This window comes from Rhinolophus ferrumequinum, chromosome 23 (assembly GCF_004115265.2).
Source record: "Rhinolophus ferrumequinum isolate MPI-CBG mRhiFer1 chromosome 23, mRhiFer1_v1.p, whole genome shotgun sequence".
Lineage (NCBI taxonomy): Eukaryota > Metazoa > Chordata > Mammalia > Chiroptera > Rhinolophidae > Rhinolophus > Rhinolophus ferrumequinum.
In genome coordinates, this window is record NC_046306.1 from 31657984 (window position 1) to 31671672 (window position 13689).

Consider the following 13689-nt stretch of genomic DNA (forward strand, 5'->3'; position numbering starts at 1 on the left):
AAGAATCTTCACGGACGCAGAAGTGATAGACACAGAACTGATCCACAGGGGTCAATGGCCCACAGCTGAGGTGGCAAACCTCATTTCCTTGGATCACATTGGTGGGCCTTTAGCTCACACTCTGAAACTTCAGTTTTTAAAAGATATTTGGTCAGTCAATGACGGTTGAGATAAGGGGGCAAACCAACACATTCTGTCCTTCCCCCTGGCCCCCCCAATTCTTGATGGTTTGTGCACCTGCGTGGCCAGGATTACATGGTGAACAAATGAGCTTCCTTAGACTGAAAATCAAGCAATATCTTCCTTAAGTTTGAGTTGATGTATTCTACTGTATCTGAGCTCAAATATAGGGTGACTCTGTTTATACCAAGGAAGACCTACATTCAGTTCTTGGTTTCCAAAATGGATAGATGGTCAAAATGTTTAGAGGGCTTAATGCCCATAGAACAGAATGGAGTAATTATAGTTTTCTGTTACCTAAACGTTTTTGCCACATATGTTTAGATCAATGGTTCTCCACGTGTGGTCCTCAGACACGCAGTGTCAGTATCAGCATTGTACAGGAAGTTGTTAGAAATGCGGTGTCTAAGGTTCTAAGCCAGAGATTTGAAATCAGAAACTCTAGAGGTGGGATATGTGTTTTAACGAGTCTTCCAGGTAATTTGGATGAAGGCTCAAGATTGAGAATCTCTGATTTAGCTAACTCAGGAACCAACCCAATTTCCTTATTTTAGACTTGATGGATATATTCTATCAGGTGGCATAAATAATTTTTCTGAAGCTCACAACTATTTTGGAATGCCTCAAAACAGAAATTAGATGAGATTAAATGTAATATGACCAATTTCATGGAATCATACCCATTCTCAAAGGATTACCTTAAAATAAATGCATGTATATTGAATCTTTTTCCCTTCACTAATGTTCATTATAAAATTGGAGAAACATTTTGTAACTGGAGAAAAAAACTGTTTTCAGAAGATTGGAAAGTCGCAATACAGAATTCAGGAAAATTCTTTTAAAATCATTTTAAGAACAAAAAAGTGATAATATTTCTGGCAACAACATTGCAAATGATAAATACCCACTCTTCCAGTATAGATGCCATTATTTTGTGTTTTTGTTTGGTAATAACTGGCAGCTAAGTTAATAGAGCATACTGGAATAAGTAAAATTCTCTCTCTTTTAAGGTTTCTCAAAGGAATAATCTGATTTTTTTCCCTCTTGTTTAGCCACCATTCCCCAATATTTCATCACTGACTCTTAGAAAGGGATAGGATGACTTGAATGAAAAAAAGGTGGGGGGCCAAGATTCTAAATATGGAGGTACATCTAAATAAACACATTTACTGAAACGAGAGACCTTAGAATGCTTAAGTATTTTTATAATATAAATCTCAGGGCAGCATGATCAACTATTTTTTTTTTTTTTAATAATTTGCATAATGAGATTTACCAATGAATGTCCCATTGAAAGCTAGTCCTGTATGCTTGATGATGTGTGGTTCACTAATCTCAAATTTCGAGTAAAGTGGCCAGAAGTGGAAGAAATCTGAAAGACACCAAGATCTAGAAAGCAAGTCCCCGGAATAAGATGGACTAGCTTTGTATATCAAATGCTGCCTCCAGGTAGGGTATCTTTCTGAAATCAGTCATGTGTTTGCAACAACAACATTTGCTGAACTTTCCAGAGAAGAATATAAACAAATGAATGGTTTGGGTGGTCTTGTAAATCCAGTTCTGTCCTCCCAACCTTCCCACTTCAAACAGTGTAATTTCACTAGAAGTGCATGGTTTCAATAACTGTGAAGGAAATAAAAATTATTTTAGAACTTTCTTGATGCATAAGTAAGGGTCATTTAAATTATTCTTTTCTGTGTTAGGAAAACAAATGCACAAAGTATTTGAGTTGCCAATTTTTTTTTTCCTTAATAGAATTATACTGTGGCTAAGACTGTATTTTGGAATATGTTTGTTTTTCATATTGTTTCATTCACCAATTAGATTTTCTTAAGAGCAAAGTTTGCTACCCTTGGGTTTCTTGTGTTGAAAATTCAATAGAGGCTTAATAAATTTGCTGCCTCCTGATTTGCTAATACATATCCAGAATTTGACCTTTTTTATATCCCATGTTACTGTAGCAGATTTGTTAAAATAATTTGGAATTTGTACTTTTAAGTCCTGAAAGAAACCTTAGCTTTCATATCATGCAACCCTGTGATTTTGTAGATGAGAAAACTAAAGCATTGAAATTTTAACTGAAAGTCACACAGGGACTTATGAGAAAAAAATTACCATAGAACCCGGGAACCCCAAATCTCCATTTTGGTCTATTTCCATCATGGCCACTGCTACGAACACGAATTAACAGTCAAGTACCAAATAGCGCAATGTGCCATTTCCAATTTCTGGTCCATTTACTTAAGCTTCTTTGCCTGCTCCTACCAATACATATATCACAGAAGGATGTTCTTAAAACCTCAACACCTGAGAGCATAATTTTCTTGTAATTTTGAATTTGCAGATTCTTTATTTGACAGTGCCTGGGCTTTGAGAAAATTCTAAATTGAAAAGACATTTTTATGTTGCTTAAGAAATAACTTTGCTTTGGTCTGGCATTATTTCTTTTTCCTTTTTTTTTTTGTAATAAACTTTTATTATGTTTATTTTCAAACATACTTTTACAAGGAGAGAGGGTATGTTATTGATCCTCCATAACCTAGCCCAGATTTAACAATTACTGAGTGTTTGTAATACTCATTTAATCTTTTCCCTCTCTTTCTTTTTTACTGAATTATTTTAAAGCAAATTCCAGATGTCATTTCATTTCACCCTTACATTCCTCAGTACACATCTCTAAAGAATTATGGATATTTTGTTGCACAAACCTAATGCTATTATGACACATAAAAATTATAATTAAAACGTCATCACAGATCCAGTCAGTATTACAATTTCCCCGATTGCCTCAAAAAATATTTTTAGAGTTGCCTTTTTCATTATTCATAGGTGTGGCTATGGGTTCAGGATCCTAGCAAACACTGCAAACTTAAGAAAAGAAAGAAAGACAGAAGACGAAGAAGTAAACTTTCTTAGCAAGAAGAGTTTTCCCAAATTCTCACAGCTCTAATCTGGATACCATTCAGTGTGACAGGCTTCTCACTGGGTTCCCACAGCTGGTTAGTGTTTTGAATTCCAGCCCCATGAACTCATATCAGGCTACATGGGCTAATGCTCAGCGCCCAACCTAGCACTGATATCTCCGATGACAGAGTAATGGAGCAACCGCGGGTATCGTCTGCCTTTTTCTAAATGTACTGTCATCTGTGTTATTCTTCCATCTTTGCAGGGAATGAGTGACTCTAATGCCTCTTGGAAGCATTTGAGCCATTGTAAATGCAAAAATAATGCCATTCAACCATCTTTTATTGAAAGACCAATAAAATAACCTGCTACACTGTGAAGAAGCTTCTGGGTCTTTAGGGTCTCATAAGGCTTGCTCAGATGCACATCTCTTCCTTCATGACGCTGCCTCATTGAGCTTTGAGGAAAATATATGGAGATAAAATAGGGAGAGAGATTGCTTCTATATCTTGGGTGTTGTAAATAATGCTGCAATGAACATAGGAGTGCATATCTTTTCGGGAGGGGCTTGAAGGTATGGATAAAAAAAGTGAAAGGGATTAAGTACAAATTGCCAGTTATAAAAATAGTCACAGGAGTATAAAGTACAGCACAGCGTATATAGTCAATAATATTGTAATAATTATGTATAGTACCAGATGGGGACTAGACTTAGGGTGATCACATTTGTAAGGTATACAAATGTCTAATCGCTATGTTGTACACTTGAAAGTAATATGATATGTCAACTATAATTGAAAACAATATTTTAAATGTAAAATAAAATGGGGAGGGGGAAATATATAAAGAGATATACCATGATTAGATACAGAGTAAGTTAGTTTAGGCACTGAACTCTTTTTTTTTATTATTATTTTTTAAATTTATTGGGGTGACAATTGTTAGTAAAATTACATAGATTTCAGGTGTGCAATTCTGTATCACATCATCTATAAATTACATTGTGTGTTCACCACCCAGAGTCAGTTCTCCTTCCATCACCATATATTTGATCCCCCTCACCCTCATCTCCCACTCCCCAACCCCCTTACCCTCTGGTAACCACTAAATTACGTTCCCCAGATTAATTTTCAAGCCCGTGGCCATCCTATGGTCACCGACTGCCCTCCAATCCCCTCACCCTCCCCCCCACCCCCACCCCCCCACCGCCCATCTAGCAACCCTCAGTTTTTCCTCTTGTCTCCAAAACTGTTTCTGATTAGTTCATTCACTTATTCTTTTCTTTAGATTCCGCATATAAGTGAGATCATATGGTACTTATCTTTCTCTGTCTGACTTATTTCACTTAACATAATGTTCTCTAGGTCCATCCATGTTGTTGCAAATGGTAAGATTTCTTTCTTCTTTATGGCTGCATAATACTCCATTGTATAAATGTACCACAGTTTCTTAATCCAGTCATCTACCGATGGGCATTTTGGTTGTTTCCATGTCTTAGCTATTGTGTATAGTGCTGCAATAAACATAGGAGTGTAGGCACTGAATTTTGATTATGAATTTCCTATCAGCTTATAACAGATAAAATTTCATAGAGAAAAAGGTATGTTCTGCTTGTGGTAAAGAAAATAATTCTTCTGTAAAAAGCTACACCTAAAACAGAACTCCTCTATTGGGAAATATTAGAGGTCCTTCTTTAGATGCCCAAGTGATGCTATTCAGGAACCCCATTTGACCCTCCCAGCACGTAAAAGACTACACAGCATTTATTGAACAATGCCTGAATTTTGAATTTTTTCATTTTCCTTACATGTTTCGTCTCCACTCCATTTGTATCGATTTATAACTTAGTGTGAATGAGAATTGTTTCTTTTCCCAGCTTTATTGAGGCATAATTGACAAATGATAATAGGTTTTGAGAAGGGGTGGCAAGAGAGGACATGAATGCTAGACTTTTTAGAAGTGTAGAGGGTATATGTTGGAACAGTGGCCATAAAGAATCTTGTGTCTGTTCTAATGGAGCGTTACATTCTCGTTAGGGAGAATTGACCATAAACTTAGAAACAAACTCATAGACAAAGTCATCTCCAATCTTGGAAAATCACAAGGACAATAGTAGACAGTGTCTGTTGGCAGGTAGTTAAAGAGTGGTGAGGGACTACTTTATAAAAGTGTGACATTTGAATTAGAAACTGAATGAGCTAAGGAGCCAGGCATGAGAATTTTCTTGGCAAAGTCCTCTAGGAGGGAATAAACCAGGCCTAGCAGAGGTCTGTACAGGTGGCATTTGAGACTGGAGCTTGTGGGTTGGCCTCGATCACGAGGGTCTTGTAGATCATGGGAGAGAGCTTGGGTCTTGGGTCTGGATGGTGTCCATATGGCAAGTATGTGAAAATCCTTTTTATGGCAGGGATTCTTAGACTTTATTGGGCATCAAAATCACCTGAAGAATTTGTTACAACTCACATTGCTGGCCCCATCCCATGTAGGGTGAGCAGGTCTATGGTGGGGACTTAGATTCTGCATTTCTAACAAGTTCCCAGGGGTTGCACAGGCTGCTGGTTTCCGGGTCAGTGTTTCAGAGGACCACTGCTTTAAAGAGCAGATTCAGGTGGCCATGGTTTTTGTTCATCCTTTGCAGTTAGCCCAGAGAACAGATATCCGAGATGTTTAGATGGCAGGTGTTTTGATGTGATTCCCACTTATCTGTGTTTCACAGAATGCATTGCTTTTTCTCTTCTTTAGAATGAACCTGAACCTCTATTTAATGTCCACCCACCGAAATGAAAAGAGAATTTCCAAATGCTATCAAATCACTTTATTTAAGATTTGCCCCCTCTAGATTCCCAGATAACAGTGTCCAGTGGCAGCAGCTGTGGCATGGGGGCTGCTCTCAATAGATCCAGGTCCCCTGTGTTCTTATACTCCTCTCATTCTGGGGCTCCCTGAAAATGCATTTCGTCTTCACAGATATTTATACAAGAGTAAAACAGTTAACAGAGACCAGCAGCATCGTTGCTTTCCAACCAGGAAGCATTCAGACTGTTAGGAAACACGGGTGAGCAAGTGTTTACGGACCGTGTAATTAATATGATGCTTTGCCCTGTCTATCGGCCCTTAGCACCGTATTTCCTGTTCAAGGCAGTGGAAAGCAAAAATATTAGTTGCTGTTTGACCAAAGGAACAAGTGTCTTCCAAACGAACACATGATCTATTAGCAGTCCTGCCGAGTCTTCCCATGGGAACAGGCATTTCACTTTGTTTTACAGCTAATTTCTTTCTTACAGCAGGTTCCCAGACACATCAAATGCCTCGCATGTGAGGCTGAAGTTAAGATTTATAGTCCAGGCCCATGTAATTCAATGTCAAACAACTCTGATAACATAAGGGCTGGAAGTCAACCATTTTCTCATGAATTCTCATAAAAAAGTCATTTTAGCCAAATTGAGTTTGAATAGCGGGTGTGTCCCTGTGATTTGATGGATGCTCCCTACCCAGGAGCCCCTGGGAAGAAGCTAGCGACTTCCTTTTGCTACTGTAGTAACAGAATTTGAAAACAGACAGAGTGATTCCTGGTTGGATTTGGGATTTTGTTTCTTTGCTTTTTTTTTTCTATTGACTTCAAAGGGAAAAAAGAAAACACAATAATTTCACCCCTACTGGTGCATTGTACCTACCTTTTCTAGCTTTGATTTCTTTTTCCCTGTCCTATTATTTGCTCGACATCTCTTTGTAACCCATGTATCATGAGGGTCTATTTCCCTGGAGTAAAACCACCACTTGTGCCAAGAGTAAATTGGAAAGGAGGGTGTTTTCTTTGGTCCTTGTCTGTAGGTTCATGGGTTCGCAGACTCTTGGAGAAGGAAGGGCCTTGGGGATCACTTAAAACAGTCTCTATTTTACAACTGAAGGCGAAGGGAAGTTAAGTAGTCTTCCCAAGAATGACACAGACAGTTAGGAGAAAGATCAATGGTCTAGTGATTCCTCACCCTCAACCCCTATATAATGCTGGCTGTGGGGTATTAAAGCAGAGGCAAAGTGTTGCTTTCTGTAGCCCAATGCTTTCTAGGTTATGCTGTGATTTACTACTTGACATAAGGAAGCAGATTATATGCACCCCTCAAGCATACCTCAAAACTCGTGGAGAGAGACCTTATTGTGTTGGAGTTGAGCATCTGTGGAGAAAAACTGCTTTGGGCTTTCTAAAGAGGAGTGGAAAAGAGAGGTGTTCAAAGAGGATTGCTTCAGGACCCCACAAGGTCATTTACCTGCAGCATGGTGTAGTGAATTTGTTCTCTTCTCAAAACGGCCAGATTAGGAAAAACGCAAAGCAAAATTAATAAACCACTAAGCAATTTCAAGGCATTCTTTAGTTTTTACAGATCTGAAATTTTGTTTTTAATTGAAAATTACCATATATATATATATATATATATATATATATATATATATATATATATATGAATGAAACCTTTGGTACAAAGCTAACTAAAATGCAACAAATATGTCCATCCTGGAGGTCTTGCAATTCAGAGGAGAGCAAAGGACAGGCAGAGCTTAGGCTCTGGGGACGCCTCATGGCCAGTAATCTCATTGTGACAGAATGGTGACAGTGACACTAATGATGACAAAGATGAAGGTTGAAAGTAGGGGTGGAGAGACCAGTTGCTCTCCGACTGTCACTTGGACCTAACCTAAGGTAGTAGCTATAAATATAAGAGACAAAGATGGAGGAATCAATCCCCAAACAAAGCAGTTGTGGGCATCTCTTCCACGTTGTCCATCCTGGCATGAAACAGTCCTACTCCAAGTGTGGTCCCAGGACCAATAGCATCAGTATTACCTGGGGGCTTGTTAGGAATGCAAATTCTCAGGCTCACCTTAGACCTGCTGAATCAGAGTCACTTGAGGTGGGGCCCAGAAATCTGTTTAAACAAGCTCTCCAGTTGATTCTTGCTTATGAACCCTAAAGTATGAGAAGAACTGGTGGGAAGAATTCGTATTATGGATGTATGAATGCAACCTTATGAAGTGGGTGTGTATTTGTTGGGACTGTATAGGAGGGCCTGTGCTGAAAGGTTAACCAATTCTTTCTTTCTTCTTATATTCTTGGTTATGGAGATCACCGGGATACTGAAAGGAAATTTACTTCTCATTCCTTGTTCAACTGGGAATTTATTGTGGGAATTATCAGTTAATTCTAGGTAATTGAATTAAATCCAGGATTCAGATGGATGTTTCTTAGCACAAAAGGAGACTGAAGTGTGGGGTTTTGTGCTATCTCAGAACTCAGAAAGTCGGTGGTAGAGAAGAAATTGAAACTTCTTTCCTTTTGGAATTTCCAGTCTCTACCTGTAGATTTAGCATGACCTCCTGCAGAGAAAAGGGCATCTTCTTTAGAATCAGGTTCTGGTTTCAAAACTTGGTTCTGACCCTTAATAATGGTGTTTCCCTAGACAAGTTATCTATGCTCTTTCCATCTCTGTTTCTTCATCTGTAAAAGTGGAAGTACAACTGCTGCCATAGCATTCTTGTGAGGATTAAGAAGGTCAAATGAAGTGGTATAAGCAAAATATCTAGAACCTAGCTTAGTTCATGGCAAATTCTCATAATGGGGCATATGATCATGGCAATGATGGCTACGATGATAATGATAGTAATTCTTGTTACACAAACATGACTGGAATCAGAGGGTAGCCCCCACCTCCTTGGCAACTTCTTCCAATGTACCATGGTTTTAACATAAACCTTATTGAAGTATGACGTATTTGGCACAGGATACAGGTCATAAGTGTGCCACCCCATGACTTTGACACAGCAATTACAAACCAGCACTCAAATCAAGAAACAGAACATGGCCAGCCCCTGAAGTCCCCATAGCCCCACTCAGTCACCATCTTTCCAAGGGCAGCCACTATTCTGATTTTGGCACCGCAGACTAGTTTTTTCTGTTTTTGAAACTTCATATAAATGAATCATAGAGTATGTGCTTTTCTGTGTCTAAGTCAGACACTTGTGCTACATTTTTTTAATGAGATTGATCTATATTGTAGCATATTATTGTAGATTGTTCATCTAAATGCAAAACAGTATCTTACTATTTAAATATACCATAATTTGTTTACCCATTTTATTCCTGCTAGATATTTGATAGAAATTATTTTCTGTTTTGGCTATCAAGATTAGTGATCTATGAATACTTGTGAACGTTTTGATGAACAAATATACATATATCTGCTGGGTATGTACTTAGGGGTAGAATGGCTGGGTCTTAGGATAGGATATGCATGTGTTCAGTTTTAATCATACTGCCATATGGTTTTCTGAGACAGTTGCACAGATTTATACTCTCACCAGCAGAGGATGAAGGTTCTAGCTGCTCCAGTTTCTTACCAATCCTTGATATAGTCTGTCCATTCTGGTGATGTACATGAAATCTCACTGGGGTTTTAATTTTCATTTCCCTGATGCACAGTGAAATTGATCACCTTTTGACTTGGCCACTTAGATACCCTCTTTTGAGAAGTGCACATTCTAATTTTTTTCCCATTAAAAAAGAAAAAAAAAACTGTGTTTTCTTTTTTTCCTATTGATTTGGAGGCATCCTTTAGATTTTCTAGATATGGATGCTTTGCCAGATATATTTATTTCAAATATCTTCTCCTACTCTATGACTTGCCTCTTTTAGTCCCTGGTGAAATTTTGTATGGCTTTTAATTTTCTGATGTTGCAAACCAGAAAAATACAGTACTGCCAGTTATATTTGAATTTCAAATAAAAAATAAATTTCTAATATAAGTATGCCCCCAAATATACTGCATCCTTATAAAAACTTATAGGGACATCTTTATAGTAAAACTTATTAATTGTTTATCAGAAATTCCAATTCTACTGGTTGTCCTGTATTTTTATTTGCTAAACACAACGACTCTACTTTTTCTTTTTAATTTGGGGGCTATTTTTAGAGGTGACAACACAGAGCTCTGAGGGAGGAAAGGGGCACTTGCTTAACCAATCAGAGTCTTTGGTCAGTTTTGAAGCCTCATCCAACATACATCAAAGAATTTTGAAATACTGCATTTTTTAGTTTAACTTGAAGTCTCTGTATCTTCCAACTAAACTATTCCTAAATATTTATTATAGGGCATATAGAATATTTGTATAGATGGAGCTCTATTCAATTTTGACTTTTTCTCTCTCTGATTCTAAATCATGCACTTCAGTATTCAGTGACCAGTATTAGTGAAGGTTGAAATGGAACATGATTTAATGCTTCAGCTCTTGCTTCTGTTTACTTTCATCCAGACTTCTTAACTACTTTCCTCAAAGTCAAGTTATTTTTTTTCTCTCTTCCACTCACCACATCATGTTTACTGAGAGACTGAGTAGCTTGGAGATAAAGTATAGAAAAAAAGAGCTGTTACTATGGTGAGTGCAAAAAGAGAAAATGTATGAAGAGGAAAAAATAGGAAGAAATTGGAGGGTGGATGCTAAAAATAGAGACAATAGAGCTGATTCTGAGGAAGGCAATGACTGCACAGAGCAATGAGACTAAAACAGGGGAACTTAGAAAAGAAAAAGGACCGAGGAGAAGAGTATTCAATTCAATAAACGACATGTCCTCCAAGATGTTAAAAAGTCAGAGGATACAATGAAATTTAGGTTTGAAATGGGTTAAGGAAATGGAATTATCAGTCAGAAATTGAAGGGACTGCTGGAGGTCATATGATGAAGAAGAGAATATGGAAGACATGTAAAAGGAGGAAAATAAAAACAAAAACAGAATTCAGTGGAATGTAGTACCACGCATCAGAAAGTGCTCTGGGAGGGAAACACAGAAACTGGGGTCTGGTCTTGATTTTGACATAATTGGTAAGATACTGGGCCTTTTAGTTAGTACCCATACCCATCCATTTCCCCAACTGTGCTATGAGGCCTTGGTCCTCACTACTCAAGGTGTGGTTCCTGGACCAGCAGCATCTGTAGCCTCTGGGAGCTTGATAAGAATGCAGAATCTGGGGCTTTCCTCAGATCTGCTGAATCAGAATCTCTAGAGGTAGGGTCCAGAAATCTGTTTTCAATAAGTGTTGTGGTGATTATGTAGCTTTCTGATGTTTGAGAAGTACTGTCTTACCTCAGAGTTTTTCAAAGTTTAAGGTGCCTCAGAATCAGAAGGCTTGTTAAAATGCAGATGCTAGTTACACAGGTCTGGGATGGGTCTAACAAGCTCCCAGGTGAAGCTGGTAGTACTGGTCAGCAGACCACACTTTGAGTAGCAAGAGTCTAGAATGATCTCTAAGCTCCCTTTGAATTAAGATAATTAAGAGAGGAAGAATTCTACTTAAAGAGAAAAATAAGAGATGAAAGGTAAAAAATAAATCTATATTAATATAAATATTAATCTGGACAATAGTGTTTATGAAATAGTTTTTCATAATAACTGTATTGTCCTAGAGAGGCGCAAAAGACAAATAAAATTTTGTTTCTCTGTCTACTCTGTTAGAGGTTGTGTTTATGATTTTAAGATAAGGTTATTCCAGAAAAATCTACATAGGGAATGGCTTCCTGATTATCATTGCCCTCATAGCATAATGCATATAGTAGTCTTTCCCCAAATCATGAATTTATGTGAGTTTGTACTTGTGCAAGACCCACCCACCCACTCTTAAGTGAACAGATATCCACATTTTCTTAGTGGCAGCAAATCTAACAGATACCCAAGCCAGTGTAGACCACAAATGTCTTGGCCCCAGCATAGCTCCCAGGCCTGAGGAACCCCAGCCTATACCACATTTTAACAAGGCAAACCCCAGACTCTTAGAGTTCAGGCTACAGGAAGTGGCAGGAAGCTCCTGGCAGGCAGCCCCTAGGCCTAAAGTTTGACTTGGGAATTTTAATGCACAAATGTCTTAGTCCAGAAAATTGTCATGGTAGGAGATGACTGGCCTGTCTTCTGCAGATGTGGAAGGGGTTCAGGGCAAGACAAAAGGGTCAACTAGATGTTGGGTGAAAATATCTCTGTTCCAGGACCTTGTAATACCGTAGAGAGAGGGTGTAAATAGTTGAGCAAAGATGGATCAGAAGTTTATTTAGTCAATATCAATAATGATGATGATGATGGTATATTTTGAGCACTTTGAAATGTCAGATTCTTTTTCAAAGCTTCATGTAATTTATTTAGTCCTCACAATAGCCTTGTGATCTGGCCTCTATTACTAACTCCATTTTATAAATGAGGAAACAGAGGTCACAGATTGGTTAAGTGATATTCACCAAGTCATACCACAATGAAATGGAAGCTTGTAATAAGTCAGAGAGTATAATTCAAAAGCCACCATACTCAGCGTTTCTTGATGCCTATTAGATCAAATATGGGCTGGAGTTTGTGTAACTTAGTGTGGGGTAGCATAAAAAGTGGAAATTTGAAATAGGAATGTTTGCTCCTAACATTGCCACTGGTTAGATGGATGTGGTAGATTGTGAAAATAGCTCCAAGTCTTCTCTTGTCTGTAACCCATTCTTTGTAATGAGACTTTGCAGCAACTTCCATCGAGAGATGGAATCTATTTTTCTGCCCTTGGCTTTGGACTTTGGCCAATTAAATAGGACAAAAGTAAAGCCTGGGTCTCAAGGGGGCTTTGTCTGCTTGTGCACACTCTCTGGGAACATTGCTAACACCATGAGACCTAGTCAAGACTAATTTACTGGAGGATGGGTGTCACATGACCTACTCACCTCTGTTGCTCCAGCCTACAGCCATCCAATCATCAGACATAGTAGACGGAGGCAGTGCTAGCCAGCCAGCCAGCCTCAAACTGACTCACCATGAATGAGAGCAGCCAAGATCAGCTATCTTGGCCCAGAGCAGAAAGCCTTCCCAGATGACCCATACCCTTGTAAGTAATAATTTAGGTTGCTGTTTTAGGGCAGTAAGTCTGGGGTGGTTTGTTATGTAGCAATACATAACTGACACATTATATGATCCAGGGGAAGTCATTTAAACCCTACAGAATTTTGACAGAATAATATAAGTGAAACCACCCTTTACACATTTCACGATTTCCTCATCCTCATCTGGGTAGGGTGTGATATCCCATTCGGCTTTGTCAAGAACTTGGAGCCCATTGTCTTCTCCATGTTACAGATGTTTGCTCAGTGGATACAAGCACTACTCATGATGAGCCACCATGTAAACTGGTTGGCCGCCCACCACGATGGATCTTGTCTTCACCCCTCGCCTGGCGTCTCATTCATAGCGGGCTTCCTCATTCTCTTCCTGCCTCCTGCCTTCCAGGGGATGTTCAACAATCCACCAGGGTCTACGTACAGCTTGCCTCTTTGAAACTTGAATTGATGGATTCTTGAATCTTGATGGCTTCAGGGGTGACCGATAAGTCTGACTTCCAAAACGGATACCCAGAGGGTGTGAACCAAACTCATTAATTGGATTCAAGAAAAGCAGCGAGGTCTTCATTGTAAACATCCAGGAAGATAGTGCATTTTTTTTTTTTTTGAAACTCACTATCGCTTTGGTAGACAGATAAATGATTAGTTGACGGGAGCTAGTTTACTTTTTATTGAGGATGAACTTTCTGAAGTCATTAATAA